A 6,652-nucleotide genomic window follows, 5' to 3' on the forward strand; every position below is an offset into this window, starting at 1 on the left:
TACCTTTTCTTCTCTTTTTGTGAACCAAATGAGTCCTACGTGCTGATGTAGCTCAATCCTAAGTTATGCATTAAAACATTAAATTAGGCTTGAGCTTAAAAATCTCAGGCTGATCTTAAAGTTAGGTTAAAATTGACCTTCAACCCAATCTAAACATAATCCTCATCCAGCCGATCAAGTTGAGCCTTATCTTTGGCTAAAGGTTGGGCGTGTATCTCGCGCAAAAGAAGGATTCACTTTCTTTCACGAGAATCCACCATTGGATTGTCCATGGTTTTCTTTAAGATCTATGTAGGCAGATGTATAATGCAGTTCAGAGTGCTATGAGATATGTGCGCTAGGTGATCCAACGCAGATTTGTATGAAGAAAGGTAAATCCTTCTTTTGCATGATAGATACATGCCCAACCCACCAACGAACTCCATGCTATACTGCTAATAACTCTTGCTCCACCATTTTCGCACCATGATATAGCAGGCCATTGGTCTGAAGTTCATTCCTTACTCCCTCTCCTCCTCCCTTCATGATTCCTCCATGACTCTTGTTGCATCCTCGTCATGTCGAGTATGCCAATATTGCTCTCTCAAGTAAGAGAGCCTGAATCCTATGTGCACATACATACAGAGTTTTCCATCGGAGGACTCGTGCTATAATCGTGTGCAGCTTGTTACGTACATATTCTCATGTAAATGTAATAGGATCGAAGTTGAAAGGTAGGTTTAAGATGTTTTTTTTCAAAAGAAATATTCCACAACTCTAATTTCTTTTTTTTTTAAGCGGCATTTTATATAGCTCTAACATGAGTACATCCTGCCAAATCAACAAAAAGTAAATAGTAAAAGGGATAAGAAATATCTCTTGTAGAAGTTCAGAGAAACTTCCCAAAGTGCCGGGCGACAAAGGAAGCAACCCAGCCTCCTGAAAAACATGTGCTACCTAGAGATCACCCATCTCTCGAACCAATTTGCGAGACTCTCTGATGAGAGGATGGCCGTCACCATACTTATCCAAACCTCGTATCCAGTCAATCACCACAGAAGAATCTCCCTCGAGATGCACCCACTCCGCACCGAGAAACCTCCTCGCATATGACAGCCCCTCCTATGTAGCCCGAAGCTCTGCTCCTACAACAGTGAAATCAAACGTCTGCCGACCCCTGGCTGCTACCAACCTACCTAGAGAATCTCTGATCATAAATTCAACACCCCCATATATACCATCCACCGACATTCTATCGTCAAAGTTTACTTTGTGATGACCAAAGGGTGGGGGCAAGTTAACTCCAAATCTTTTTTGATCAGGTAGAAAAACAGACAAAATTATGATGCCCTCCTAGTCCACATCAACTTTTTATGTTTTAAAGAGAAATTAAGGTTGAACTGTCAAAATTAAATTAGCTAAAAGTTTCAATTCTTCCCTTTTTCTTGGAGGAAAAGTATCTTGTCACCAAGGATACTTGAATTCTCAATACTATGGACTTGAGATATGGCTACTGAATTAGGTCATGACGGACTTGGGTTCCTTTAATCATGATCCAGATGAAGAGTATGGAGCTGGAGATACTACAACCAAGAATTCATCTTGCATTAAGGGCTTGTGTCTTCTTTTTTTAACTGATGCCATTCCTTCTATGATTTGAACATTTGTTATATTGTTTGTGATATATTTTTCAGTTTTTTTTTCTCAGGAACTGCAAGTTTGCAGAGAAAGATTTGGTGTTGGGGGGAATAAAGTTTCCCCCCAAATGATATAAATGCCCCAGAGAAGCCGTACAACCTCCGACCCCGGACAGCAGAAGTCGGCGTCCGACCTCGGAACGCTCGGCCACGAGACGACCGACCCCGAGACCTCCGACCTAAGAGAAACCCCGATGTCCGAGGACCGTACTCTAACATCCCTCCGGCATTTATTGCGCATGGCCGCTGTAATCTTCCGGCACACTCAACAATAAATGCGGATCTCCGGCTTACTCCACCATTAATGCGGATCTCCGGCTTACTCCATAATAAATGCGCGTGGCTCCTGACATCTACGGATCCCCAGCTCTCCACGGCAAATCGACCCAGCAGGGTCTAGTCGACTATGATAAGTCTCTGATCTCGGCCATACCGCCAACATCAGTGCAATGATTCGCCTGACCGAGCACCGACCTGAACAACATGCCGAGCCATACTACGGCCTCTCCCTGTTACATCACAGGTAAACCGACCCCCGCATATAAAAGGGAGCCTTGGCCTCTCAAGAGAGGAGGGACATTGGTACCCCCAAAAATTCACTGTTTATCTTCATTCTCCATACTATTTGCCCCCCTCACTGACTTGACCGTCGGAGGGCCGGCGCCGGAAAACCCGGCCACCGGTTCGTGTGCAGGCACCCAGACAGAGGACGCCGCCCGCCGACGGACCACCGCCCCGCCGTGAGGACTCACATCCGCTCCCCCTCTTCGACCGAAGATTGCCCCCGGGTCCAATTTCCAGCAACAGTTGGCGCTAGAGGAAGGGCCCGAGTAGCAGTCATGAAGTTGAGAAGTAAGGGAGCCTCTAACATCTCCCGGCGTCCCCCGCAAAGTCCTGGACACTCCGTCCAGAATTCTCCAACTCCAGCTGATCCAGTTCCTCAGGTCCAGCCGGAACAGTTTAACGCCCTGGAGCAGCAAGTCCAGGCCCTGGCCGCCGTCGTTCAAGGTCTACGGCGCGAGGAGGCTTTACCCTCACTTCCCCCGCAGGCCCAGGCCCCGCCGGAGTGTCTCCCCAACGGCCCGGTTCTCCCCAGCCAAAATTTGCATGGCTCCTCCAAAGCCAACAATGGAGAACGAGCTTCTCCCCAGAGAGAGTCACCGGGAGAAGGTTTCGACCGGAGACCCCAACTCTCTGAGGCAGAGTCAGCCCCGGACCGCCGTGGGCTGGCGCAAACCACAGCGACAATCCCACGGGTGGGGGAGCTTGACCGAAAAGTTGAGCATCTGGAGCGCCAGATCGCGGCACTCCACAGCAAGAAGGCAAGACAGGAAGGGGACTTCGAGTTCACTACCAAGTCCCCCTTCTCCCGCCAGATCGAGGACGAGCCGGTTCCCGCGAGGTTCAAAATGCCTCAGGTGGAGCCCTACAGCGGAATCACCGACCCCCTTGACCACCTGGAGAGTTATCGGGCCCTCATGGCCCTACAAGGGTCCTCGGAGGCCATACTCTGCAAGGCCTTCCCAGCAACCCTCCGAGGGACCGCCCGGCTTTGGTTTTCTGGACTGAAGCCGAATACGGTGTCCTCTTTTGAGCAGCTCGGCAGGCAGTTCGCCACCAACTTTGCTGCCAGCCGGCGCCAGCGACGGACATCAGACTCCCTCCTGGACATCAAGCAAAAGGAGGGGAAGTCCCTCAAAGAGTACCTGGACCGCTTTACCGCCGCCACATGGGAGGTTCGCGAGCTAGACCAGTCGATAGCCATGTCGGCTTTGAAGACTGGGGTTCGCTCTTACCGATTCCTCTTCTCCATCGAGAAGAGCTTCCCGGCCGACTTCACCGAAATGCTGGCCCGAGCCCGAAAGTACGCCAAGGCCGAGGAGGCAGTCGCCTCCAGGCGGGGAGCAATTGAGCCCGCCTCGAAGAAACAGAAGAAACGCCGCGAGGAACGCGGCCGACAAAGGAGCCGGTCGCCCTGCAGAGAGAAAAATCTCCCCAGACTGAGGAGTCCGCCCCGTCAGCAGGGGCGACCTCAGCAGAGGACACCTCCTCGTCCGAGGTCTCCACCACGGCCCCGGATGTACCAGGCGAGGTACGAGAACTATACACCCGTTAATGCTCCTCGGGCCGAGATCCTGATGGAAATTGAGGGTCGGGACTTCTTCCGACCCCCGCCTCCTATGCGAGACACGGGATTTCTCCGAAATACCAGGAAGTATTGCCGCTTCCACCGAGACCGTGGGCACGACACGGAGGACTGCTTCCAACTCCGGGACGAGATAGAAGCGCTCATCCGACGGGGAGTACTCAACCGGTTCGTGAGGAATCGACCTGAGGAAAGAAGGCCGGCGGAGAATGTCGCACCAACCGAAAATCCAGGCGACAACAGGCCCATCGCCGGCACCATCAACATGATCGGGCGGGCCTCGGCAGGAACGGCCGCCCAGGGAACACCCCCGAAGCGCCCACGTACCGATGAAGTCATCTCGTTCTCGGACGAGGACTTAGAAGGGGTCGAGACCCCTCACGATGACGCTGTGGTCATCTCAATGATTGTAAATAGGTTTGATGTAAAGCGTGTCCTAGTTGACAATGGAAGTTCAGCCAACATTTTGTACTACCACGCCTACCAAAAAATGGGGTTGACAGAAGGACATCTCCGGAGAATCAGTGCCCCGCTAGTCGGGTTTACCGGAGATGCGGTCTCGGTTGAAGGTGAGGCTAGCTTCCTTGTCACAGTTGGCCTCGCCCCCCGGGAGAGCACTGTGAGGATGGACTTCCTGGTGGTCCGTCTGCCCTCGGTCTACAACGCCATCCTTGGGCGCCCAGGGTTAAACACCCTTCGAGCCGTGGTTTCAACTCGCCATTTACTCATGCGGTTCCCCACCGACCAAGGAGTATGCGAGGTCCGCGGAGACCAACTGGTCGCCAAGCAATGCTACATGGCGGCCCACACAGTGAAACAACCAGCTGAGGCGCCAGACCGCCCGACGCGCCCTTCACTCCCCATAGAAACCCTCGATGCGAGGGACACCCCCTGGAAGAAGCAAGTAGAGCCCGGTGAGCTCCTTATTCAAATCCCACTACGAGAAAATTTTTCCGAGCTAACCGTGCAGGTCGGCTCCGGCCTCGGCGCCCATGAGAGGGATCGCCTCGTCAGCTTCCTGCGGGATAATGCCGACGTCTTCGCCTGGTCGCCCGCGGACGTGCCAGGAATTGACCCTGAGGTCATGGTCCACCGACTTCAGGTGAAACCAACCAGCAAGCCTGTAAAGCAGAAGAAAAGAGGCTCCGCCCCCGAGCGACAACGAGCTGCGGCCGAGGAGGTGGACAAACTCCTCGGAGCCGGCTTCATCCGGGAGGTCTCCTACCCGGACTGGCTCGCCAACATAGTCCTCGTAAAGAAGGCCAACGAAAAATGGCGTATGTGTGTGGACTACACCGACCTGAACAAGGCCTGCCCAAAAGACAGTTTCCCCCTCCCGAGCATCGACCAACTCGTCGACTCCACCTCGGGACACCAACTGCTAACTTTTATGGACGCCTTTTCAGGATACAATCAAATCCGAATGGCGCCAGAAGACGAGGAGAAGACGGCCTTCATCACCGACAAGGGCACCTACTGCTATAAGGTGATGCCCTTTGGCCTGAAAAACGCTGGGGCCACCTATCAGAGGCTGGTCAGCCAGATTTTTAAAAACCAGATCGGCCGGAACATGGAAGTCTACGTGGACGACATGTTGGTGAAGAGCCGAGCGGCGGAACACCACATAGCCGATCTCGACGAGACGTTCGCCAAGCTCAGAAAATATCAAATGAAACTCAATCCGGCGAAGTGCGCGTTTGGGGTCACCTCGGGCAAGTTCCTGGGTTTCATAGTGACCCAGCGCGGAATTGAGGCCAACCCGGAGAAAATCCGGGCACTGCAAGAGATGTCGCCTCCAAAGACAGTTAAGGAGGTGCAGCGGCTCGCGGGGCGGGTAGCCGCCCTGGGAAGGTTCGTCTCTCGGTCGGCCGAGCGTTGCCTCCCCTTCTTCAAGAGCCTCAAACGGCCGAAAGATTTTCGGTGGACAGAAGAATGCCAGCAGGCCTTTGAAGAGCTTCGGAGCCTTCTGGCTTCTCCCCCGCTGCTCACCAAGCCCCGGAAAGGCGAGGTCCTTTACTTATATCTGGCCGTTTCTCCAGCCGCAGTGAGCTCAGTTCTCATCCGGGAAGAGGACAAGCTCCAAAAGCCGGTCTATTACACCAGCCGGGTTCTCAGGGATGCCGAGACCCGATATTCTAAACTTGAGAAGACCATCTTCGCTCTCATCATCTTGGCTCGGAGACTCAGGCCTTACTTCCAAGCCCACACGATAACTATATTGACCGACCAGCCCATGAAGCAAATATTGCAGAGGTCGGATCGTGCGGGGAGGGTCGCCAAATGGGCGGTCGAGCTCGGGGAATTCGACCTCGAATATCGGCCCAGGCCGGCTATCAAAGCTCAGATACTCGCCGACTTCATCGTGGAGTGCACTCTTCCGGACGACCCCGAGCTGCCATCTGAGTCCGTGGAGGAGACCCCGAAGCAGCCATGGGTCCTGCACTCGGATGGGTCTTCGACCCCGGGGGGCAGCGGGGCCGGACTTATCCTCACCAGTCCCGATGGAGTGGTGGCTGAGCAAGCTCTGCGCCTCGAGTTCCCGGCCTCGAACAATGAGGCCGAGTATGAGGCTCTCATCGCCGGGCTCAAGCTGGCGAGAGAACTAAAAGTGGGAGATCTGACGGCCTTCAGCGACTCCCAGCTGGTGGTGAACCAGGTCCAAGGAGATTTTGAAGCTAAAGAGCCATCCATGCAAAAGTATCTCCAAAAGGTGCGGGAACTCACATCTGCCCTGAATTCTTTTAATATTCGGTACATTCCCAGAGCGGAAAACCTCAGGGCAGACCAGCTATCCAAACTGGCCACCTCCCGCATGAGCGAGCTTCCCAAG

The sequence above is a fragment of the Phoenix dactylifera genome, chromosome 18 (genome assembly GCF_051530095.1).
Source record: "Phoenix dactylifera cultivar Ajwa chromosome 18, Ajwa_hap1_PhDact_Kaust_v1.1, whole genome shotgun sequence".
NCBI lineage: Eukaryota > Viridiplantae > Streptophyta > Magnoliopsida > Arecales > Arecaceae > Phoenix > Phoenix dactylifera.